Below are 26,225 nucleotides of genomic sequence, written 5' to 3' on the forward strand. Positions count from 1 at the left end.
CCCCTTTATGGCCCCGCGAACATCAGGATCCATTAAGAGCACGTGCCAATGTTTTGAGATGATATCTCTGATACCTGAGGAACAACCATTAAAGGTACTAATAAGACGGATCTCTCTGTCATCACTGGGGCTATAGTTTGCAAGGGCATCTGTTCTTGGCGTCAGGAGAGACACTCTGTCCTTGTTCAGGGCGGTCTGGTAAGCTGGTGTAAGCACACCCACTGGATAGCCGCGGTCCATAAAGCGGGTTTTTAAATCACCCGCCTGTCTCACGAAATCCGAGCGCTTAGAGCAATTTCGTCTTAGACGCAGGTACTGACCTCTTGGTATTCCCTTCCTGAGGGGGTATGGATGGCTACTTTCCCACCTCAGGAGGGAATTGGTCGAAGTAGGCTTACGATATATTGATGTCTCCAGGCATCCCTGATGGTTTAGATTTATTGTGATGTCAAGGAAAGGAAGTTTGAATGGATCACATTCAGATGTGAAATGGAGGCCAATCTCGTTCTGATTTAGTTGTCGAACCCATGCCGAGAAGGTCTCCATGCTTCCCTTCCAGATAACGAAAACATCATCAATAAAGCGAGCCCATTTTTGGACATGCTGCAGCTCGGTCGCGCATTCATCCCTGAATACAATAGTGTTCTCCCACCAGCCCAGGAACAGGTTAGCGTACGATGGGGCACATGGGCTCCCCATCGCGGTGCCCCTGAGCTGGTGGAAGAAACGTCCATTGAAGAGAAAGTAATTTCTCCTCAATGAAAAATCAAGTAGTTCTAATACAAAGGCACTATGTGCCTGAAAGTGTCTCCCCCTAGATGACAGAAAGTATGGAAACCACAAATGTGGTAGATGCGTGGCGTGTCCCTTTATGGCCAAAGCAAAGTCATTCAGGAGTAACAACACAAATAAAGTCTATACAATTACGGACTTTATTAACTGCAGAAGCACAGGTCTGGTGTACAAGATTACATGCGAATGCGGCGAAGAGTACATTGGGAAGACTGGTAGGGAGTTTAGGAGCAGAATAGGAGAACATTTGAGCGATATAAGAAACGAAAAAGACACATCGGTGGCACGTCACATTAACACCAAACATGGAGGGAGACCGGACTGTTTATCCTTCTCTGGAATTGAAAAATTAAAACCTGGCACCAGAGGAGGTGATCTTGATAGAAGGATCCTGCAATGCGAGGCTAAATGGATCTTCTATCTCAAAACAGTCCATCCATTTGGGTTAAACGAACAGCAAAATTTTTGCTGTTTTTTGTGACCTACATTTAAAGCTCAACAATCATGGAGGGATATTTGCCGTGTCCCTCCTCTCATCGTGTGTGCCCAATATAAGGACGCATGGGATGGGATGATGGACAAGACTGTAAATAACAGAGAGGGAATCCGCCAACGGCGGCTTCCATTCCCCTCTTCCCTCCCCTCTCCCCCTCCCCCATAAGTGTTTAGGATGACCCCCAGACTAGATGCTGTATTACCTGAGCATATGGGTTATGATGGTGGATATATTTTACATTCCATTGTGATAATATATAGTCCAACTGATAAAGAGCGGGCTTTTTTTGACTGGATAATGACCCCCAGTTCTAATGCTGTCACCTTTTAACCATGAGCGCAAAGGACGCGATGGTGGATTCACCTAAAATATAGCATTACAATATGATCATGCTCAGGATTTCTGGTCTAAGAATCGGTCAGTGTTTGAAAGGGGAGGAGCTTGTGCATGGTGGTCATGCCAATTTATATCTGTAATGCGATTGTGCATTTATGAAAATGAAAGGCAAGGTATCAGGTGCCTGCTACGGAGGCCAAGCGTCATGAGCCTAGCAGTTGCTATGCAACGGCAACGCTCTGACTTAGGCTCCGACCTCACTTCCGGTTTAGCCGCATCATGTGACGCTGACTTCCGGTCCGGTGGAACGCACGCGAGCGGCGTGCGTTCCACGTTGAAATACATGTGTTCCACGATACCTGGACAGGTGAGTCAAATGATCACGGGGGGCGTACACACATCGGAGGTAGAGATATAAGAGGAGGCGGCTAACGACCATTCAATGCTCACCCAAACTACTGTTATGTTGGGTGAGACATGGACTGACAAGGGACACTTCCCCTGCATCAGTGAGGACAAGAGCCATCTTTTACCTTGTCCAAAGAATACGAGGCCAAACTCACCTTGATTCTGAGTAAGTAAATTGTGGCTGTTAACCAGCCACTTTGCGTGCGGTGCTCAATAATTGGTGACCTGTATTGAGTGTCTGTTTATAACTTTTACTTGTAGTTGCCCTGGAATATACATACGGAGTCCCCTGATGATGTCCAGAAGTGACAGAAACATGGCATGTAGGGCGTTATAGTTAGGGCTTATTAGGTTTATAGACCCATACTGAGGGAAAGGCTCGGTGTGGGGTCGCCCCTGTCGGGGCGGGTGCTCCATTGTGGTAGGCAGGCCTGAGTCCCTATCCCCCTAGGCACGCAGGAAAGCCATAACAGGGCCTTCCAGGATATACATCGTGCCAATACCACAACAGCACCTGGTCACATTGGTCCGTGGTTAGACCATCGCCAGGACCATCCTTCACAGTTGGACCCCACCCAGATGAGGTGAGATCCACCCATCTTTTCTTTTTACTATTTCTGAACGGAATATGAATATGAATTGATGCAGCGGAGGAATTTTCTGTTGTCTTTGTCGTCTCTCACCTAGTGTGACATATTATTTTAAATGACCTAGTAAAGGTTACGTTTTAAATAATCCCAGTTTACAAAAATATTTTTTCTGCATGATTTGGGTGTAACTATATACCACTTATAACAATCACTAAGAGTGGTATACATAATTTGTTTTATCATAAGAAGAAGATAGTTACAAGCCGTACATAGGCTGTAATCAACATTGGCACTAAGCATTTGCAATAACACTGTCATACGAAAAAGATGGAGCGACCCACACCACTGATAGTTTTAACCTGTCTATGTACTACTAGTATCCACCAATAAAGGATTTTAAAAGGAAATAATAAATAAAAGTAAAGTTTTAGGTATATATAACAGCACATGATAAAAGACGTATCGGGTCCGACATGGCAGCAGGGGGCATCTGGGGGGCAGTGGGGGCAATGGCCGTATGTGGGGGGCACTTACATTTAACATGGTGATGGATCATGTTAGTAGTATAGTGGGACATGTCTTGTAAAATTCAAAGTGACAGGTGCCCCGCCCCTTTTTCACACCATAACCCCCTCTCAGAAACGCCCTAACCCCACCCAGATCCGCCCATTTCTCTCCCCTCGCCGTCCCAAACCACGCCTAAATGCCTCCCACTTTGATATGATTTTCATATCATTTTATATGTCTTAATATAAATTTTGGGAGAAAACGTCTTGTCAGGAAGCAGGGGGTGTGACTACCCCTCTTGGATTATCCCTAAACTTGTACCACGTTTCTGGGCTGTCAGCTGCTTACTGCCAGTGGGTTCCTCACCCCACTACTGGCTCCCTGGGACGTCTGACAGAATAACTCAGCAGTGGATCCCATGACGGCCATTACCCAGCAACTTAACCTCATGATGCAGGCCTTCCAGGAGATGCAAGCCAGTCATGAGCACCTGCTGCAGAGGGTTGCCACACAGGAGCAACGCATCGCAGAGCGCACCGCGCCACCACCCTCGCCTCCCCCTACGCCGGCGCGCCCCCTAGAAGTGGTCCATAGCGAGCCGTCAGTCAGCCTCCCTGAGCGGTTTTCAGGCGATTGGAGGAAGTACCGCTCCTTCATCATTTCTTGCGAGCTGTTGTATTCCCTGAAGCCTTGTACATATGCCACAGACTTAGTCAAGGTACGCACGGGAATTTCCTTGCTCTCAGGGCCTCCCCAGACCTGGGCGCACCAACTCCTACTAGCCGATGACCCAGTGCTGGCAACTTGGAAGTACTTTGCCGCAGCTATGCAAAGACTTTATGATGACCCCCTGCGTTCTTCAACCACCAGGGGTACCTTGCGCACCCTCCCCCAGGGCAGACGTCCAGTGGAGGATTACATCATGGAATTTCGTGAGGTAGCCCCGGATACGGGCTTGAACGAGGTGGCCTTGATTGACCAGTTCCGCATCGGTTTGTCCGAGCAGCTCAAGTATGAGCTCGCCCGCATTGGGATGTCGGGCTCCTTGGGGGGCCTGATGGACTCAGTAACCCACCTGGATCGCCGCTTCCTGGAAAGACGACAGGAGTGACAACAGATCCCGCCTCTACCGGAGCGCCGGTCGGAATCCTTCCGGCTTCCGGTTCCTGTTCCTGTGGCGGCAGATGGTAACCAGGAGGAGCCGATGCAGATCAGGGCTGTTTGGGGTCCCCTGTCCACAGTGGAGAGAACCAAGAGAAAAATCCTGCATCTGTGTTTATACTGCGCAAAACTGGGCCATTTCCTGAAGGACTGTCCCATCAAACCTCCTACAGGTAGGCCGGAGACACCCACGGTATGCATTAACCTACCTATGTATAACAACTCGTTTCATCTCACCATCCCTGTTTCCCTGCAGCTGGGCAACAACAATATTGATCTCTCTGCCATCATTGATTCGGGCGCAAGCAGCTGTTTTATGGACAAGGATCTGGCTTCCCAACTAGGCATCCCGTTGCGCCCTAAGAAGAACCCATCCCAGCTGCATCTGGTGGATGGCAGCACCCTAAAGATGGGACCTATCGCATCCCTTGTTCCTCCGCATCGGCCTTTACCATTCAGAGAAGATTGTGTGGGACATCGTGCCTTCCCCCTTGTTTCCAGTCATTCTAGGCATCCCCTGGCTTAGGAGACACAACCCCATGATCAACTGGACCTCTGGCTCCATCACCTTCACGCCCCCCTCCGGTTCTCTTGTTCACGCGTCTCCGGCTCCAAGCCCTCCTACGGTTCTGGGCACCGTTGAACACAGACTACCCGACAAATATCGGGACTATGCAGACGTTTTTGAAAAAAAAAAAGGAGCAGACGCCTTGCTGCCACACAGGCCCTATGATTGCCCCACTGACCTGCTCCCTGGAGCCCCACTGCCATACGGGCGCTTGTACAATCTGTCCGAGCCCGAGAAAGGGGCCCTGAAGGACTACATAGATGAGAGCCTAGCGAAGGGGTTCATCCGTCCCTCGACCTCTCCAGTCGGGGCCGGCATCTTCTTTGTGGGGAAAAAAGATGGGGGTCTCCGGCCCTGTGTCGATTACCGGGCCCTGAACAACATCACCAAGAAGAACCGGTACCCACTGCCTCTCATTCCCGACTTGCTGGACAGAGTCAAGGATGCCCGTTTCTTCACCAAGATCGACCTCCGGGGGGCCTACAATATGATTCGTGTCAAGGAGGGGGATGAGTTTAAATTTATGGTTCGGCTTTTCTTACCCTGACAAAAAAATAATTTGAACGAGATACATAATGCTCAAGTTTCTGTGGTGTACGTATTTGGTGAATGCGTTTTGCAATTCAAGATTTTCGCAAGCCACCTCCATTAAATCATCAACAACTGCCAAATTTACCTTGTCCGGCGGGAATAGATCAGCGGCTGTAAAATTTTGCGGTATTCCCTCGACAAACCTGATATTTGTAAACAAACGGGTTAGTTCATCGTGCAATTTCTGCCAACAAGCGTAAAACCAAATGACGTTATCTGGTTTGTGCGCCATTAACGTATCCGCTTGTATTAACAAACGTTTAACAAAAAACTCTTTCCGGAATTTGAGGGGCCTCCTACAATACATGAAAAAGGGTGTTGAAATTGAGCCGCCATGTTTAATAGCCGAAAGGTAGCGTTGTAAAGTCGTCAGTCAGATGTCTCTTTGTGTAGACACACTTTTGCGTTTTACGTAACAGTCTTGTCTCTTCGGTCAAACGTTTTCTGTTTCTGAAAATTCCGTTTTGCTCAATACCTATTGTTTTCTGCGTCTCGGGATCGAAGTTGCGTGAGTAGTCTGGTACAAGGTGTTTTAAACTGTCAAATTTAACAAGTCGGGCGTTAGCGACATTGAGCGTTATACCCTTAACCATTAATACAGTTTTACCGTTGTTGAGTTTGTAACCGTACGTCAACGTTAGAACCGTTTATCTAGAACGTGTATTCCATCAACAGCGCGACTTAGTGAATTTTATCAGTACCATGTACACAGAACATTTTAGATTCGCTAACCTCGAAGCCATTCGTTCATTTGTCGACGCTCTTGATGCTATACACGCAGCTATACAATCTTTGTTAGATAGAGTTTCACAGGCCGCTGAGCCGTGTGATTATAACCAACTGCGCTTAGACGATGGCGAGACGTTTGACTCCGTTTTTTCAAATAGATATTCTAGAGATTAATTTAGCGCCGAAACATTTTCGAATAATATCGCTAACGCTTTACAGAGCAACGCGGAGTGCATAGCCGGTAATTCACTTAAACTAGTCGTCATCATTGTCAGGGGCCGTATTATTGAACGCAAAAAAAAACAACATTTATATGACTTTAACAATTACGATAATAACGTTTGCCTGCCGCTAGTGTTTACGCTATTTTGGAGGGGGGCCGCTTTGAGCGACGCCGTGTTTGCGAAAGCCCAACAACAGTATCGCAATTTACAAATACCTGAAGGGCGTTTGGTATCTTTTTGCGAAATTGTTGAGTTTGAAAAATATTTAAACATAACAATTAAAGTTTTGTATCACAATAAGGGCCAGCGGCATTATCATAAAGGCAATACCGCTAAAGAAAAGACGGTTTACATAATGCATCATGAAAATCATTATTACAGCATTAAAAATCTAAAAGCTTTTATCGGAGCCTAATATTTATGCGTCTGGTGCTGCTCTGTATAAAACAATAAACACCAACACTGCTGTATACAGTTTTGCAAAGCGTGTCAGCGGTCGGATTGCGTTGATCTGGACGATAATGTTCGGTGCCTGATATGCCTGGTGCTTTGTTGTTCAGGGACGTGCTTTGAAACGCATAGAAACCATCACTTAGTGATAACGTGTTTTGTAAGAAAAAAACTTTTTGCGTTTTTTGTTACAGATATATAGACTGGGGCGCTGAGCACAAGTGTAGCAATCTGAAATGCAGCGTCTGCGGCGGGCTGGTTGGCAAATTTGACGACCACGTCTGTTACATGCAGCCTTACAACCCCAAACAAGCGACTGACAAGTACATCTTTTACGACTTTGAGTGCATGCAAGAAACAGACATACATATACCCAATTACATTTACGCGACTACATTATACGGCCCTAATTCCTGGCAATTTAGCGGTAAATCCTGTACGCGCGATTTTGTACGCTTTTTTAGCGACGGAAAGTTTTCCGGCTACACGTTCATAGCACAGAATGCCGGTCATTACGACGCTTATTTTGTTATACAGGAGCTGATCAACGAAAAAAAATTAAATTGACATTATAAACCAAGGCGGATGGTTAATGTGCGTTACCCTGACTGATTTTAAAAATTTGATTCATAGATTCGTTGAATTTCATACCGATGAAGTTCAGTAAGATGCCCGAAGCTTTGGGCTTTTCAGGCGCCAAGGGTAACTTCCCGCATTTTTTCAATACGGAAGAAAATCAAAATTACATAGGCGTCGTCCCGGATGCGCGGTATTACGGCTGCGATTACATGATGCCCGGCGAGAAAAAAGAATTCATGGTGTGGTACTCCATGGAGCCTTTGTCAAGCCATAATACATAGTGCAAAATCAAGTGCTTATATAGCATACATAATTAACAAAGTGATTACATGATTATACATCAATATCCATAAAAACAGTGTTAAAACAATATACAAAAAAGTGTGCATAATTTTATCTCAATAAAAACAGACCATAAGTCATAAAGTGCTATGTGCCAATATTGTGTTCATAAATTCATATGTTTACAGTGCATAACATACAAAACCTTTCATTAAACAATATCGCATCTCAGGTGTGCATGATCGTGTTGATTAAAAACAAATAGCTCATTCAATCAAAAGTTCTCACATGTAGCTTGAGACGGCAGGACCTGGTCGGCGTCCGAGATTTCGTAGTGCGCAGGTGTAAAGTGCTTCTCATACCGCAAGACTATTCTATCACATAAAAGACATAGGCGCCCACAACCAAGATGGCGACCTCGCACTGAGCATCAACTGAGCATGCTCCAACCCATAGTGAGGTGGTTACAGTCTGTCGATCACATGACGGAGTCACATGACTGCCATTCACATCAGCAGACAATCCATGCTATAGTATTTCTTTAATAATTACTTAAGAAGGGGAGTCGAACAATATAAATCAGGCTAGTGGCATCCCGCCATTATCACAATTTCAAGCTTACTCCCATAGTCTTGTATACCAATAATTCAGGTGATGAACTCACCGTGTATATAATAGTCCACTTGTCATAGGCAGTCACATACTCACTCAGGGGGCATGGCGTCCCCGCCAGGGGTCACCTGTTTGGGGGTAGCATGCCCAAATGAGACCAAGGGACGCCACCGTCACCGTGAAACGACTTCGCATCCCGGTCCCTATCCTGAAGTACTCAATCACAACATCCAATCATACGCAGACTGTGTATCGCCCTATGGATCCAATGGGCACAGGTACATGACCTCCAACAGATGTCAATCTGCACTGTGCCAAAGACCCCATAATGTTCAAAAAATTGTTCAAGGTCTAATCATGTTTGTGTCGTCATATGTCTCAAAGTCATACAGCATTGTACAAAAATAAAAAATTGCACGTGTCCATAGCCGCCTGTCCGGTCCTGCTGTCTTATAGCTTCCAAGGAGGTAATTCATTGTTGTGAATATTTGTATATCCAGCTGTATAAAAATAGTAAATAAATCAATTAGTGGAATAAATCCAATAGTTGCACATGTATAAAGCCTATACGAGAGAGAAAAATCAGGAAGCAGAATTCATCAGAGCAGTAGGAGGGAAAGGGAAGGGAAAGGGAACAGGGGGAGAGGAAAGGGAAAGGACAACGGTGAGAGATATTCATATGACCCTAAATTCCACATTGAGGCCTCTGGGCTTGAGAGTTTGTAACTCAAAGATCCAGTAGAGCTCTCTTCTCTATCTCCACCCCTTCTGGACAAAGGCACTTGCTCAAATATTCTGAATTTCCGAATTTCTAAATGTTTGGACACAGGTAAATCTAGCTTCTGTTTCTTTATGGTATACCTATGTTGGTTCAGGCGTGTTTTGACATCCCAAGTTGTTTCCCCAACATACCACAGGTTGCACGGATATGATAAAAGGTAAATCACATATGTAGAATCGCACATGAGATATTGTTGAATTCTAATTACTTTACCAGAGGCTGGATTCACAAAAGATTCACCCCAGATCATATAGGGGCAATTAACGCAATTGCAGCACGGATAACAGCCCTTGCGTGTAGAGCCAAAATATGTGCTGCAATTGACTAGGGAGGACCCAACGTCCGATTTGACTAATTTGTCACCTAAATTACGTCTCCTACAAAAGGAGCACAATGGAGGAACCCTGAACTCCTCTATATTGTCAAACCCACTGGCCAAAACCGACCAGTGTTTCCTGACAATGGATAAGACCTGTGGACTATTGATGCTATAGTCAGTGATGAATGGAATCCTGGGCATCGCACTCTTGGGCCTTCTTGGATCTCCATTCATCATTCTAGTTTTAGTTTTACAGATACTGTCAGAAATCAGACTCTTGGGGTATCCTCTAGTCTGGAATTTAGTAGCCATCTCTGTTAATCTCAGGTCCCTAACAGGGCCTGTATCCACTATCCTAGCTACCCGCAACATTTGGCTAAGAGGAAGGGACTTAATCATAGGTCGTGGGTCGTGACTTTCAAACCTAAAAAGGGTATTTTTATCCGTAGGTTTCACGTATATCTATCCATATTTTTATGGCATCTCTTTTCAGGAAACAAAATGATTGTGATTGGCTGTATCATTTATACAAAAATTCTAAGACTATAAGGTATCTAGACAGACAAATCCAGGACGTCGCTAGTTCGGTCTGCGGCCATTACTGAATCTATATCTTACATTGTATAGCTAAAGGAATACCTTTTGAAAGTGTATTAAAAATGTTTACGAGTGATTTTGGAAAAAATGATCGTGTAGTGCGCTCCTTTGTAGCGAAGCGCATGAAACAATTATGTATACGCTGTTGTAATTACACACAAACTTGTCGGCCCCTAAGTGGTTGTTAAAAATGTAAGTTGACGTGTTGTAAATAAAGAAAAATGAATAAAACTTTTTTAAATGATTTAAATTTTGTCATCCTTGATTTTTTATCGTTGCTATTATAATTAAAAGACGCCCGGCCGTGTAGTATACAGTAATATACAGTAAAATGACATAAAAGTGGTATAAAACGGTATCAAAAGGGCATGCCAATATATAAAAGGCATATCAAAAGGATATCAAAGTGATATCAAATCACAAAATGACATAAAAGTAGTATAAAACTGTATCAAAATGTTATAAATGGGATATAAAGTGTTAATAAAAGCTTATCATTTGATAAGGACTTATAAAGTGATATAAAAAGCTTATCATTTGATATAAAATTTATATTAAATCATATAAAATTATATGAAAATCATATCAAAGTGGGAGGCATTTAGGCGTGTTTTGGGGCGGCGAGGGGAGAAAAGTGGGCGGATCTGGGCAGGGTTAGGGCGTTTCTGGGAGAGATTATGGTGTGAAAAAGGGGCGGGCACCTGTCACTTTGAGTTTGACGAGAAATGTCCCACTATACTACTCATGTGACGGACCATATGATGAGCGCAGTGACGTCACCACAGGTCCTTTTCCTCCTGGTCATCAAAGAAGAAGACAGAAGAGAAGCCGGGCTGCGCGAGTAAGTGGATGAGGTGAGTTAAATTTTTATTTTTATTTTTTAACCCCTCCATCCCTATTTTATTAAGCATTCTGTATTAAGAATGCTATTATTTTCCCTTATAACCATGTTATAAGGGAAAATAATAATGATCGGGTCCCCATCCCGATCATCTCCTAGCAACCATTCGTGAAAATAGCACTGCATCCGCACTTGCTTGCGGATGCTTGCGATTTTCACGCAGCCCGATTCACTTCTATGGGGCCTGCGTTGTGTGAAAAACGCACAATATAAAGCATGCTGCGATTTTCACACAACGCACAAGTGATGTGTGAAAATCACCACTTATGTGCACAGCCCCATAGAAATGAATGGGTCCGTATTCAGTGCTGGTGCAATACGTTCACCTCAGGCATTGCACCCACGCGGAAATCTCGCCAGTGTGAAAGAGGCCTAAGGATTAAATAAAAAGGCACTGTCAGACAAGAAAATGCCTATTAGGCCTCATGCATATGACCGTGCTGTTTTTTGCAGTCCGCAGACCGCGGATCCACAAAAAACGGAAGCCGCCCGTGTGCATACCGCAATTTGTGGAATTGTAGACACGCCTATTCTTGTTCGCAAAACGGTCAAGAATAGGACATGGTATATTTTTTTTGCGGGGCCTCGGAACGGAGCAACGGATGCGGACAGCACACGGAGTGCTGTCCGCATCTTTTGCGGCCTCGTTGAAGTGAATGGGTGCGCATCCGAGCCACAAAAACTGCGGCTCGGATGCGGACCATAACTACAGTCGTGTGCATGAGACCTTACTCAGATTGTAGGATGAAGTTATTAATTAAACACATGAACTGTTGGTTAGGGAACATGGAGTCTAAGGAAAGGTGGGAAGGGTAGGAAGGAGAGGAGAAAAATAAATAAATAAATTATAATTAAAATATTAAAGGAAATATTAAAGGAATATTAAAGGAAAACCCAATTATGGTGTCAACAACAGTTTAAATTCCTGAGAGCTTTAAAAATGTGATACAGTGTCGCCATGTTTTATAGAATTTAGTATCTATACCTCTCAAGGATGCTGTCAAGTCCTTCATTCTCATGAACTCCTGTATTTTATTAATCCACATTGTTATCATGGGAGCAGATGTTGGCTTCCACATGCAAGGGATACATGCTCTTGCGCCATTGACCATATGTCATACCACCGACCTCCTGTAGGTTGATACGGGGATCTTGCTATGATGGAGCAGGAAGAATGCAGGTGTCAGGAAGAGCATAGGAGGTAAATTTAGACATGATGCGCCATACCTAACTTCAAAAACCGGCTAGCACGTGACACTCCCAAAAAACATGTAACAACGACCCTCTAGTTCTCCCGCATCGCCAACATAGTGTAGAAACTGTAAGGGAAAGGGAATGTAGCTTGGAGGGTACCCTGTACCATCTGGAGATATCTTTCCTGGATATTGCTGGCTATGGAGGTCTTATGTGTAAATGTGTACAGTATATAGTGGGGTGTCTCTAGCTGAAAGTGGAGTTTTAGAAAGTAGTTGGTGAGAGGAGGAGAAGCAAGTTCATGAGATATGAAATTAGGTTAACATGATTTATAGAATAAATTATAGATAGTTTAATTATGGTTTGGTATGCCCATAACTTAATTAAATTTAATTATGCTTTCACCTTCTTGACTCTTCACATTAAATGTAATTGAGACAAATACAGTGTGACCGTGCTCCCTCCTTTTTTTGATAGGAGCTACAGCCTTTTTGGACAGCAAATTAAATGATATACAGTATCAATGGCCCTAATGATTGTATAAGTTAAAAAGATCAGAGGACATCATGTTGTGCTGGTAATAAATAATGCATCAAAATTGTTATGATAGTGAACATGATGAATAAATGATCAATAAATATATAAATCATAAACATATAAACAAATAAATAACTTTACTTTACTTTAACTTTAATTTTAATTAATGTTAGTTGCAATATAGTGGCATGTATTATGGATTTATTATCATGCCTAATCTAATCAATTTAAATCCACACTATTATATAAATTTATACTAATGTTAATTATCAAATTAAGGAATATTAAATATATTATATATATATATATATATATATATATATATATATATATATACACACAGGCGCTTAATGGTGGTATTTTTCATTATTTTTGTATTTTAATAATGTTTTCATATTATTTTTGTATTTACATGTTAATATTTATTACATGTTTGGTCTCAGCAATTAAGTATTAGCTGTATTTTTTCATAACAACAAGATTAAATATATGTGTTCCTCATAGCCTGGTCATTTTGACCAATCTTGTGCTGTTATTTATAGCCCTAAATGTAATATATAATCTCTGGTGGCAGACAATGGATTTACACATCGATGGACAAAAGCCCATGAAGAGTTAACTAATGACTGATACGTAGCCCTACCTCAGATTGGAGAATGGAATTCTCCATATCTACAATGGGAGACCAGCGCGCACTGTGATGCGGCAGTGACAGAAAGAGAGGGAGAGGCAGCACCAGGTGACGCGTGCATCGCTCCCTCCCTGGGTAGGCGAAGTCATGCTGCCAATCAAAATTAAGGAGGAGTTATTGGTTGGGGAGGGAGCGAATTCTTTATTTAATAGGGCGGTATACAGCGCGCGAACACTTATACCCCATCTCCCCTGACGAAGTCGCATGTGCGACAAAACATGTCGGGAGGGGTAGTGTGTTAGTGTGTGTGGTTTTAGACAGGGTTAGCAGCAGTTACAATCTTACATGTAGGAAAGATTGAGGGTCTGTGTGCATGGAAACTGGGGAAGGTGTGTGAGTGGCAGGAGAGAGCTCTGTGCATGTTGCTTAATGTTTGCCACATTGTATCAATACTAGCAATGTGAGCAATTAAGATCGAATTGAAAAGTTACATAGACTGAAAATAAATTGTGTGGCTGAGGTTAAGCCACTGTGTTTGAAGTCAGCGATTTGCTACAAAGCAGGTGTCAGACAAGCAATTGATTAATTGCAATATATAGATACTAAGTATTAACAACTGGATATTAGGGGCTCCTTGGAAAGTCTCCTCCACCCCTAGTGGTGAATACGTGGGGGGTTGGTGTGAGTATAAGGAGATAGTCCCCTGTGGTTGTTGCTAACCATATAAGATCTAATATAAGCGCAGAGTGTACTGATACCGACACTGTGGCTAAAACTAATCTACAGTGTACAATCAGTTAGCATAAACAAATATCATCTCCAGACATTATATAGCAACAATTCAGCACAAGGGGCTCCTCTGATATCCGCTCCTCCTTTGCCCAGTAGATACTGTGTAATAATAAAGAATAAAAAAAATAAATGGACGTTTGAGGGTCCATACAACATACTGGCCAATAGACCACAAATTGTCAAGTGACACAGTATAATAAGTACAAAATCCGTCCCAACCTACATGTTATGAATGAAGTGAACAAGTAAATTGCTAGTCCCTGAAAGTTTTTATACGTACATAGTCTTTTTTTTTTCTAGGTTCTTTTAGATTAGTGACAATAAAGATGTAGTTTTATGAATAATTTTTGTTAGGACCCCTAAAGGGAATTTTTGGGTCTTTTGACCGCAGTATAAATAGTGTTTGTATCCCGAGGGTCCCTACTAGGGCCATATTGTAGTTCTTGATGAAGGAGAGACACAGGCTAAAGTCACCATGTAGCTGTGTTCCTTTCCTCTGGGCCCTGATCAAGCCCACAGGAGATATCTACAGAGGACAAGCACCAGACAGTGAGTCTATACATTAAGATGCAGAGAGACTAGCGAGGGTAACAGCTAACTATGGCTTATGGACCTCATTAGCACAAGTGACCAGGAGTAGCTTTCCGAGTGCCTGGACACAACTAGACGATTTAAGGCCAGAATTGTCCTTATCACTAACTAAACCCTCCAGGTAGTAGTGAGAACCTAAACCTTTCTAGAAGAGTTTCCTGCCAAAGAATGAAGCAGATGTGTTTGCCTGCCATAAGGGAAACACCCTTAAAGGATAATTCCTAGATAAATAGTTATTAGCACCCTTAGTGCCAGTGTGCTGTAACGTGAATGTAGGATTACCACCTGGATCCTTGCCTGTAAAGTGTCTACTTTAAAAGGGACAACTCCTTCATTGACAACTTGCCTGATAATAGGATTACAAGTGAACTTATTATTTATGCTATACAAAATGCTTTCCTTTGATGAACTGTACCAACTGTCCAGAGACTATTGATTCTTCAGTAAATGTTCAACTGGTTTACAACAAGCAGACTCCTCCTTGTTACTACTACTCTCAACATTTGCACCTAATGGTGCGGGCGTCACAAACACAGGGGCCCAGCCACCACAAGCACCCTGAACATCACCACCATCAAGAGCACCTCAACTTCCATCTGGATGGTTTTCCCTGCAACTGAGAGTGCCGCAGAGGATTTTGTGCTGTCTTCCCATCCACTGCACTGCCTGCCCAAAGAGACAACTAAATCATGAGTACTACTATCCTCGGCACCTCATTCACTAGTATGCTCACGCCTGAAATAATCCTTAAGGAGCCCTGGCACGCTGCAGACCAAAATTGAAATATCAAGTTTAGGTGGGTTAGTAGATAGGGGAAAGACAAGAAGTTCAGTTTTTGAGAGGTTCAGTTTTAGATACAGAGAGGACATGATGTTAGAGCCAGCTGCCAGACAATTAATGGTGTTTTGGAGTAAAGCAGGGGTGATGTCAGGGGATGAAGTGTATAGTTGGGTGTCGTCAACATAGAAATGGTATCGAAAGCCAAATCTACTGATAGTCTGTCCGATGGGGGCTGTATAGAGGGAGAAGAGTAGAGGACCTAGTACTGAGCCCCGAGGAACACCAACATCAAGAGGAAGAGGGGAAGAGGAAGAGCCAGTGAATGATACACTAAATGAGCGGCCAGAGAGATAGGAAGAGAACCAAGAGAGAACAGTGTCCTTAAGGCCAATTGAGTGGAGCATGGTAAGGAGGAGTTTATGGTCTACGGTATCAAATGCAGCAGAGAGATCCAGCAGAATCAGTAAAGAATAGTCACCATTTCTTTTTGCTGTTAGGAGATCGTTAGACACTTTGGTAAGGGCAATTTCTGTAGAGTGAAGAGGGCGAAAGGCAGATTGTAAGGGGTCAAGAAGAGAGTTTGCAGAGAGATAGATTATTAAGCGAGAGTAGACAAGACGTTCAAGGAGTTTAGAGATGAAGGGGAGGTTAGAAACAGGTCGGTAGTTAGCAGCACAGGTCGGGTCAAGAGATGGTTTCTTTAGTAGTGGGGTTATAATAGTGTTTGAAAGAAGAGGGAAAGATACCAGAAGAGAGAGAGAGGTTAAAAATTGTAGTTAGGTGAGCGATGACAGCCGGGGAGAGGGACTGGAGGAGGTGTGATTGAATAGGATCACTGCTACAGGTCGTGGGTTGAGAAGAAGAGAGAGGCCTGGAGACTTCTTCCTCTGTTATAGGGTCAAAAGATGAGAGAGAGCATGTGGAAGAATTGGAGGGGGGAGGATTGAAATTACTTGGGGACTGGGAGATTATTTCCTGCCGGATACTGCCAATCTTGTCTCTATTTTTGTACTGGCACATATTATAGGGGGGTATTTTTCTACTGACACACATTAGGGGGTATTTTTCTACTGGTACACATTATAAGGAGAAATATTTCTACTGGGGGACTGTGAGGAACATGATTACTAGTATGGGCACAATGGGGGCATTATTACTATTTAGGCACTGTTATCACTAGGTGCACTCTGACAGAGAACTTTTACTATTGGTGGGACTTTGGGTAGCATCATTACTGTGGAGGGCATCCTGGTGCAGTATCAGCTCAGTTAGTACAATTATTTTTAGGGGATACTATGTTTATGGCACTATTAGTGTCAGGGGCCCTATTTGCTGGGTGCAGTAATTTTTTAGGGCACTGTTGTTCAAAAATTATGGAAGGGGCCTGTATCTGTGCGGTACTAGTATTTCCAGGGGGACTGTTTCTGCAGTATAGTATTGGGGAGCACAGCGGGCACAGTATTGAGTGTGCAGGATGGGGGTATTCATGAGATGGGAGGATGATGGAAAAGTAGGAAACTAAGATGTCTGTTTGTTAAACTCTGCAGAGACAAGAGATGGCTGAAAGAAATCATCATGGCGGTCTGGCCTGAAAGAAGATGAGGAAAGAGAACATCTACATCAGAGGAAACATCAATGTGGTGTTGTACTGTATTACCCTGTATGTTTTGTAGTAATCTTTTCCAAGTATGTCTTTAACAGTAGGGCTATATGAAGAGGTTGGCTTGAGAATTTGAATTTGGCATGGGGAAGGGGCTGTTTTTCAATTTTCTTTTCAGGCAGCAGAAAAGATAGATACACCCCTGGCCCTTGCCACAATGCACTAAGGGTAGGGGGGCCCAAGCTGAACTCTTGCACCATGAGCACGGCCGGCATTGAGGTGGGGGAGGGGGCAAACTGGGCAATTGCCTAGGGCCCCCATCATCTAAGGGGCCCCCTGCTTCAGTGCTGCTGTTCAGCTGAACGTCAGTGGAAGAAAACGGGTGGACAGCTGAACAGCTGCATTTTACAATGCAGGGTAAGATCCCCTCCCTGACATATAAGAGAAATCATTACTCTAGTGCTGACAGCTCCGGACACCAGTAGCCGTCTTTTACTGGAGCTGTAGGACCTGCGATGATGTCAGATGCAGGAGGGTAATGGCTAAATACTATATTCGGTAAGGGCCTGATGACGTTACAACATCACGTGGCACTCCTGGATCACGTGGATTGGAAACAGGAGAGCCGTGCTCTTTTAAACAGGGATCATAGAGATCGCGAGTGAAGCAACGCGGGAAGTGAACTAAAAAACTCCTGCAGCAAAGTAGAAGTACACGGAACCCTACTAATTTAGTAACTTATTGTGTACTGAAACTGTTGGGAATGTGCTGTGAGGGATTGTACACTGAGATGTGGGTTCCGCTGTGTGATGCTCGTGGTTAGGAAAATGGCGTACTGTGTAGCACACATGCACTTTTTTAGTGTGATTTTCTACTGTGAACGTGCTAGGGATGTGCTGTGAGGGACTGTACACTGAGATGGGAGAGCTGTGTGTATGCAGAGGGAAGGGGGTATCTGGTTGTATTTTTTTGGGGGGAGGGGGCTGTGTAGTAGGGTGGTGTCTCTGGGTTGTATGTGAGGGATTGTACACTGAGATGGTGGGGTCTGTGTTCTAGGTAGGTGTTTGGGTTGTATATGGGGGCTGTGAGGGATTGTACACCGAGATGGGGGGGTGGGCAGCTGGTTATATGGGGGGGGCTATGTTTGATTGTATGCGGAGATGGGAGACTGTGTAGTAGGGTGGTGTATGTCAGAGGGACTATGTGGGATTGTACACTGAGATGGTAGGGGGTGGTAGTGGATGCAGAGGGAGGGTGTATCTGGTTGAATGTGGGGGTTCTGTGTCACATTGTATGCTGGGGGTGGGTGCACGCTGTGTAGTAGGGTGGTGTCTCTGGTTTGTATGTTAGGGGGGCTGTGAGGGATTGTACACTGATATGATGGGGGGTGGTTATGGATGCTGAAGGAGGGTGTATCTGGTTGTATGGGGGGCTGTATTGCGTTTTATGCTGAGACTGGGGGTCTGTGTTCTAGAGCGGTGTCTGGGTTTTATATGGGGAGCTGTGAGGGAGTGTTCACTGGGATGCTGGGGGACTGTGTGGATGCTGAGGGAGGGGGTATCTGGTTGTATGGGGAGGGCTATGTTTGATTGTATATGCAGTACGCAGACCTGCAGGGTATTGAGATGGTGAGGTCACGGTTAATAGGCAAACGAGGGTTGCTCTTGGTTACTCACAGTTTATAGGAAGACCCTGGGCAGGCAACAGCAGTGATGGAGAGGCTGGCACAGAAGTCCTCTGGGGCACTCTCAATGTATAGGGACCAGGTCGATGGTAGATGAGGTGCCCTGGGTGTTGCAGGTTTAGTGTGTCGGTGGCAAGGTCCCTTTAAGTTCGTGACGCCAGTGCCGGTAACGGTGGCACACCGATTTATAATAGGAATAATTGAGGAACACGATGTTGTGGTGAACCAAAACTTCCTTTTACTGGAAACAATCAACTATTTACAGTCTTTTGTTCAGTTCCATAGGTCAGCAGCAGTCACAAGCAGGCTTATACAAATGGCAGGCACAATGTTCTTGCAAGATACTCAGAGGGTTAACACACTTACAGATCAGGCTGCACTTTTCCTCAGAAATCCTGTCTGTCTTTATCCGAAGGCCCGTACACCCTATTATTGGCTTTATCCTTGGTTAGGGAAACTTCCTCAGGTATATGTCCTTGCTTTCAAATAAATCCTTCTGCCCTTCAGCTCTCTTGTCTGGCTGGAATACTGGCTCTGCTCTTCTCTGTTATGGGAACTTGGTTTCTCTCAGGAGGCAAACCCTCTCCTGGTGGGGCAACTAGAAGCCTGGACTGTCTAGCTGCATGTCAGAACCTGGCCTTCAGCTCCTGCCTGGCTAAAGTGCCCACTCTGAACTGACTCTACACACACTTTTTCCTGGACAGGACCTGACTATATATATTAGGGGTTCCCTAGCTCCCTCTACTGTCTAGGAGGAGGAACTGCACCCTAACAGGCCTGATACACAGATAAAGCAGGGAAAACGCACATAAAACGTAGCAATATACATTAAAATGTAATGTAAAATACAATGCCACTGTTCCACAGGAGGTGGAGAACAACGTGGCCCAATTGACCCTTGTGTAGTGCCCACCTTTACCTAGTGGGACACTACATATGTTGTGGGGGGCTATTTTTGATTGTATGCTGAAAAGGGAGGCTGTGTAGTGGGGTGGTGTCTGGTTTGTATGTAAGGGGGACTGTGTGAGGTTGCACACTGAGATGGTGGGGTGGTTATGGATGAGGGAGGGGGTATCTGGTTGTATTGGGAGGTGAGCTGTGTTCTAAGGAGGTGTCTGGGTTGTATATTGGGGACTGTGTTGCATTGTATGCTGAGGGGGGGGCTGTGTAGTAGGGTGATGTCTGTAGGTTGTATGTGAGGAGGCTGTGAGGGATTATAGACTGAGATGGTAGGGGGCTGGTTGTGGATGCTGACGAAGGGGGATCTGGTTGTATAGGGGGGCTGTGTTGCATTTTATGCTGTGACGGAGGTGTCTGGGTTGTATATAGGGGGCTGTGTTGGAGAGAGGGGGCTGTGTTGGATTGTATGCCGAGACAGGGTTGTGTTGAAGGGTGCTGCCTGTGGGTTGTATGTGAAGGGGCTGTGTGATGGGGGCAGCTGTGTGTATGCTGAGGGGGTGTCTTGTGTGGGATTGTATGTTGTTGGTAGTGTGTGTTAAGGCTGTATTACATAGGCAGATTTTACAGGCAATAAGGCAGGAATCGCCTGCTCGCTTGCTGAGGAGACGGCTCCTATTACATGCAGCGATCTTGTCCACAGTATGGGGAGGAGCGATCGTTATACCGTCGCTTGTCTCCATGCTGCACAGTTATTTGCCAGCGGCGATCTGCCGTTTGCTTGTTCATGGGGTAATTACCGTCAGTATTACACTGTATTGATGATATGGGAATGTTAGTATGACTTCAGACCAGAGGTCGCCTTAACGCCTGTACAAGCATCATAGATGCCTGTGCAAAGAGCAGGACCGAGGTATTTACTCTAACGCCAAAATATGCAATGGCTGGGTCAGGTGTAGGTGGTAGTTTATAGTTTTGTTCGTGACGCCAATTGCAGCGTGCGCAGGGTACAGTCACAGGGCCCTCCAAGGTGTTATAACTCACGCCCCAGGTTAGGAATGCCAGAGTGGTGTAATGTCTCTGTATGGTAGTGGTAATAGTGTCAACGGTGTCTCCTACCTGGGTACGGCTGGACTCCTGGATCCTGGCTCACTTGCAATAAAATGAGTGTAGTGCTAGTAGGAGTAATAGAGGAATTTGCAGCAGAAATTGAGATCCAGACCTTGGGTAAAGTTCAAACTTGTCTTTACTGGTTGTAGCTTTCATCCAAGCAAGGTACAGCTTTAGTCTTAGGTCCCAGCAGGTATTGGCAATGGTTGGCAGGAATTAATCTTCTGCTCTATCAACCTGGAGCTTGCAGGAAAAGACATCTGCTTTGTTAGCTCTATACTGTGGCAGGAATTTGGCTTCTGCACTTTCTATCTTCTGCTGTATGGGGACTGACTAGCTGAGGAGGAATATGGCTTCTCCTGGGTCTCTGGACTCTACTCACAGTTAACTTCACAGGGTATGCTTCTTCCTGGAACTGGAGTTGTCTGCTTGCTTCTACCAGCTGAGACTGCAAGTCTCAGGCTGGGGATGATGATCAAGGTCTCAGCCGAGACAAGATCCTGGCTTGATTCCCTATATCTGGGAGCTCCTAACATGCACACCCTACCCCTAGCAGGGGGTGGGTTACACTGACTCTAACTTCCTTCCCTCCCAATGAGGCAGGATATGGGCACAGCCCAGTTTGCTCACAGAGGGGGGAGCTGAACTGGAATGAACTATTCCAGCTCAGAAACACTAAACTGAACTTAACTCCCTGCCAGAACATTGCTGCCACCTGCTGGTGAACATGAAGAATGACAACAATATACATTTAACAAGGCTTTCAATGCACAGTTCTGAGGATGTAAGGTAAAATCACATTTGATGACAATATTAATGCTCTTAACAGATTGTAGCAGGGTAGCAGAGTTTAGTAACACAACTCTGGGGTGTTACATTCCCCCTTACTTCCAGTTAAGCCGCCCTCGGCTTATGCTTAGGAGGGGAGGAACCAGCTCTGGGGTACCCAATTAAATACAGAGTGCTGCATGTAATACACATAATGACATACAAAGACAAAACATAATGGCTACCCGAGGTTCCTGCCCGCATGAGTAGGGTGTCCTAAGTAACAGTTTCCCTCTCGGTATAACCAGTGAACCAAAGGTCTGCACAAAGCAATCACTACTGACTAACTTTGAAGTGTTCTGGATCCTCTAAACATCAAAGAAAGCATGGGGGTGTCATTATGTAATGAAATACTTGCAAATGGAAGGGTGGCTTTATCCTGTATTCCCTTCCCTTCACCAAAGTCAAAATATATGGCTTATAGCACGATCCCTATGGTGACTATGGGTAGCTAAATGGCACTAAGGTTTGAGGCGCCATACCTTAGGCAAAGGCACAGAAGAGGAAGAATTAGCGTCTCCATGCACTTCTGGCAGTCACAGGAGGAGGGTATGATAATCCCATGAAAGTCCTGGAAGACACCTCAGGATGGGAGCAATCCTGAACACATAACAAACGGGAAGGAGGGGTCAAAAACACCTCTAACCATTCCCGAAGCAGTGGGGTTACCCGTGTAGTTACTGGACCTGCCGGGACTTACCACTTGGTCCTACCTGGGTACCCGGGATATATGACTCCAGATGTAGGCCATTAGTATTAAGCGCCCGTATAGGCAATCCGTATAAAGAGGGGAGAACAAGAGCTGTAAAGTAAGGCACACAAGAGTTAGTTGCTACGTATCTGGTTAAGTGCAATTTCACAATAAGGGTATGAGGTCACATTGCGGCCCCTAAAAGAGAATACACACAATGGGCATATTATACTTGAACGTTGCATAACCTGTAAACTGGTAATTAAATTAGTGCAAAAACATTATGCAAATATCAGTGCAATCAATATTATCATAATACGCTCAAATATGACTTGAGTCCTTTTTTCTTTGAAGTACTTGATGTAGAATCCTCTGGAAACAGGCAAAAGTCAATTGTAATCCACAGGAACAATAAAAGTTACTTGTAATCCAAACAAGGTAGTGGGTAATTGCTACAGTGGGTAGTTTTCCTCACAGGAAAGTCTGGAAATCTTCCTCCTGGATCCCATATTTGAGGACGCAAAAGTTCTTCCTTTACGACCTCCCGACCGCATCGGTGCGTCATCTCGCGAGACGCGAGATTTCCTGTGAACGCGCGCACACAGAATTATTTTTTTCTGATCACTGCAAAAACACTGTTAAATCGCTGCGGCGCTATAAAGATCATTTTTTTGAGGGGCATGGCGAGTTCATAGAAGATTATTTTTTTTTGGCACAAGTTAGCGGAAATTTTTTATTTTTTATTTTTTTGTTTTTTCTTACAAAGTCTCATATTCCACTAAGGTTACTTTCACACTTGCGTTCGGAGCGGATCCGTCTGGTATCTGCACAGACGGATCCGCTCCTATAATGCAAACAATGGTATCCATTCAGAACGGATCTGTTTGCATTATATTTCAGGAAAAAAACTAAGTCTAAAAGTTAGTCAGACGGATCCGTCCTGACTTTGCATTGAAAGTCAATAGAAGACGGATCCGTTTGAAATTGCACCATATCGTGTCAACTTCAAACGGATCTGTCCCCATTGACTTACATTGTAAGTCTGGACGGATCCGTTTGGCTCCGCACGGCCAGGCGGACACCCGAACGCTGCAAGCTGCGTTCGGGTGTCCGCCTGCTGAGCGGAACGGAGGCCAAACGGTGCCATACTGATGCATTCTGAGCGGATCCGCATCCACTCAGAATGCATTGGGGCTGTACGGATCCGTTCGGGGCCGCTTGTGAGAGCCTTCAAATGGAACTCACAAGCGGAACCCCGAATGCAAGTGTGAAAGTAGCCTAACTTGTGACAAAAAATAAAATCTCACATGAACTCACCATACCCCTCACGGAATCCAAATGCGTAAAATTTTTTAGACATTTATATTCCTGACTTCTTCTCACGCTTTAGGGCCCCTAAAATGCCAGGGCAGTATGAATACCCCACATGTGACCCCATTTTGGAAAGAAGACACCCCAAGGTATTTCGTGAGGGGCATGGCGAGTTCATGTAAAATTTTATTTTTTGTCACAAGTTAGTGGAAAATGAGACTTTGTAAGAGAAAAATAAAAATAAAAAATCATTTTCCGCTAACTTGTGCCAAAAAAAAATAATTCTAGGAACTCGCCATGCCCTTCACGGAATACCTTGGGGTGTCTTCTTTCCAAAATTAGGTCACTTGTGGGGTATTTATACTGCCCTGGCATTTTAGGGGACCTAAAGCGTGAGAAGTAGTTTGGAATCCAAATGCGTAAAAAATGCCCTGTGAAATCCTAAAAGTACTCATTGGAATTTGGGCCCCTTTGCGCATCTAGGCTGCAAAAAAGTGTCACACATGTGGTATCGCCGTACTCAGGAGAAGTAGGGCAATGTGTTTTGGGGTGTATTTTTACATATACCCATGCTGGGTGAGAGAAATATCTCTGTAAATGACAACTTTTTAAAAACTTTTATACAAAGTTGTCAATTTACAGAGATATTTCTCTCACCCAGCATGGGTATATGTAAAAATACACCCCAAAACACATTGCCCTACTTCTTATGAGTACGGCGATACCACATGTGTGACACTTTTTTGCAGCCTAGGTGCGTAAAGGGGCCGAAAGTCCAACGAGTACCTTTAGGCTTTACAAGGTTGCTCACAATTTAGCCCCGCCCAAAATGCCAGAACAGTAAACACACCCCACAAATGACCCCATTTCGGAAAGAAGACACCCCAAGGTATTCGCTGAGGGGCATATTGAGTCCATGAAAGATTGAACTTTTTGTCACAAGTTAGCGGAAAGGGAGACTTTGTGAGAAAAAAAAAAATAATCAATTTCTGCTAACTTGTGCCAAAAAAAAAAAACTTCTATGAACTCGCCATGCCCCTCACGGAATACCTTGTGGTGTCTTCTTTCCAAAATGGGGTCACATGTGGGGTATTCATACTGCCCTGGCATTTTAAGGGGCCCTAAAGTGTGAGAAGTCTGGAATCCAAATGCCTAAAAATGCCCTCCTAAAAGGTACTCATGGGAATTTGGGCCCCTTTGCGCACCTAGGCTGCAAAAAAGTGTCACACATGTGGTATCGCCGTACTCAGGAGAAGTAGGGCAATGTGTTTTGGGGTGTATTTTTTACATATATCCATGCTGGGTGAGAGAAATATCTCTGTAAAATGACAACTTTGTATAAAAAAAAAGTGAAAAGTTGTCTTTTACAGAGATATTTATCTCACCCAGCATGGGTATATGTAAAAATACACCCCAAAACACATTGCCCTACTTCTTCTGAGTACGGCAATACAACATGTGTGACACTTTTTTGCAGCCTAGGTGCGCAAAGGGGCCCAAATTCCAATGAGAATCTTTACGATTTCACAGGGCATTTTTTACGCATTTGGATTCCAAACTACTTCTCACGCTTTAGGGCCCCTAAAATGTAAGGGCAGTATAAATACCCCACAAGTGATCCCATTTTAGAAAGAAGACACCCCAAGGTATTCTGTGAGGGGTATGGTGAGTTCATGTAAAATTTTATTTTTTGTCACAAGTTAGTGGAATATGAGACTTTGTATGAAAAAAAAATGAAAAAAAAAACATTTTCCCCTAACTTGTGACAAAAAATAAAAACTTCCATGAACTCACTATGCCCATCAGCGAATACCTTAGGGTGTCTACTTTCCGAAATGGGGTTATTTGTGGGGTGTTTCTACTGTCTGGGCATTGTAGAACCTCAGGAAACATGACAGGTGATCAGAAAGTCAAAGTGCGTAAAATCACATTTTTGCACCATAGTTTGTAAACGCTATAACTTTTACCCAAACCAATAAATATACACTTATTGCATTTTTTTTTTATCAAAGACATGTAGAACAATACATTTTGAGAAAAATGTATATAGAAATGTAGTTATATTTGAAAAATTTTACAACAGAAAGTGAAAAGTGTCATTTTTTTGCAAAATTTTCGGTCAATTTCGATTAATATCAAAAAAAGTAAAAATGTCAGCAGCAATGAAATACCACCAAATGAAAGCTCTATTAGTGAGAAGAAAAGGAGGTAAAATTCATTTGGGTGGTAAGTTGTATGACCGAGCAATAAACCGTCAAAGTAGTGTAGTGCAGAATTGTAAAAAGTGGTCTGGTCATTAAGGGGGTTTAAGCTAGGGGAGCTGAGGTGGTTAAACTGTGTGCTCTCAGCAGCTGTAGTGGTGCGCCACTGCCCTCGTGTGGTGTCTTTTGGAATTGGCTGAGCAGTCAGCCTGGTGAATGCAGCTGACATGCTGCAAGCCGGGATCCCTAGCCAGTAGGAACGCACTGTAAAACGCTCAGGTGTGAACCAAGCCTTAGTCTTAGGTCCCAGCAAGTATTGGCAATGGTTGGCAGGAATTTATCTTCTGCTCTATCAACCTAGAGCTTGCAGGAAAATACGTCTGCTTTGTTAGCTCTATACTGTGGCAGGAATTTGGCTTCTGCACTTTCTGCAGGATAGGAAAGCATAGTGTATC

This window comes from Bufo bufo, chromosome 1, assembly GCF_905171765.1.
Source record: "Bufo bufo chromosome 1, aBufBuf1.1, whole genome shotgun sequence".
Lineage (NCBI taxonomy): Eukaryota > Metazoa > Chordata > Amphibia > Anura > Bufonidae > Bufo > Bufo bufo.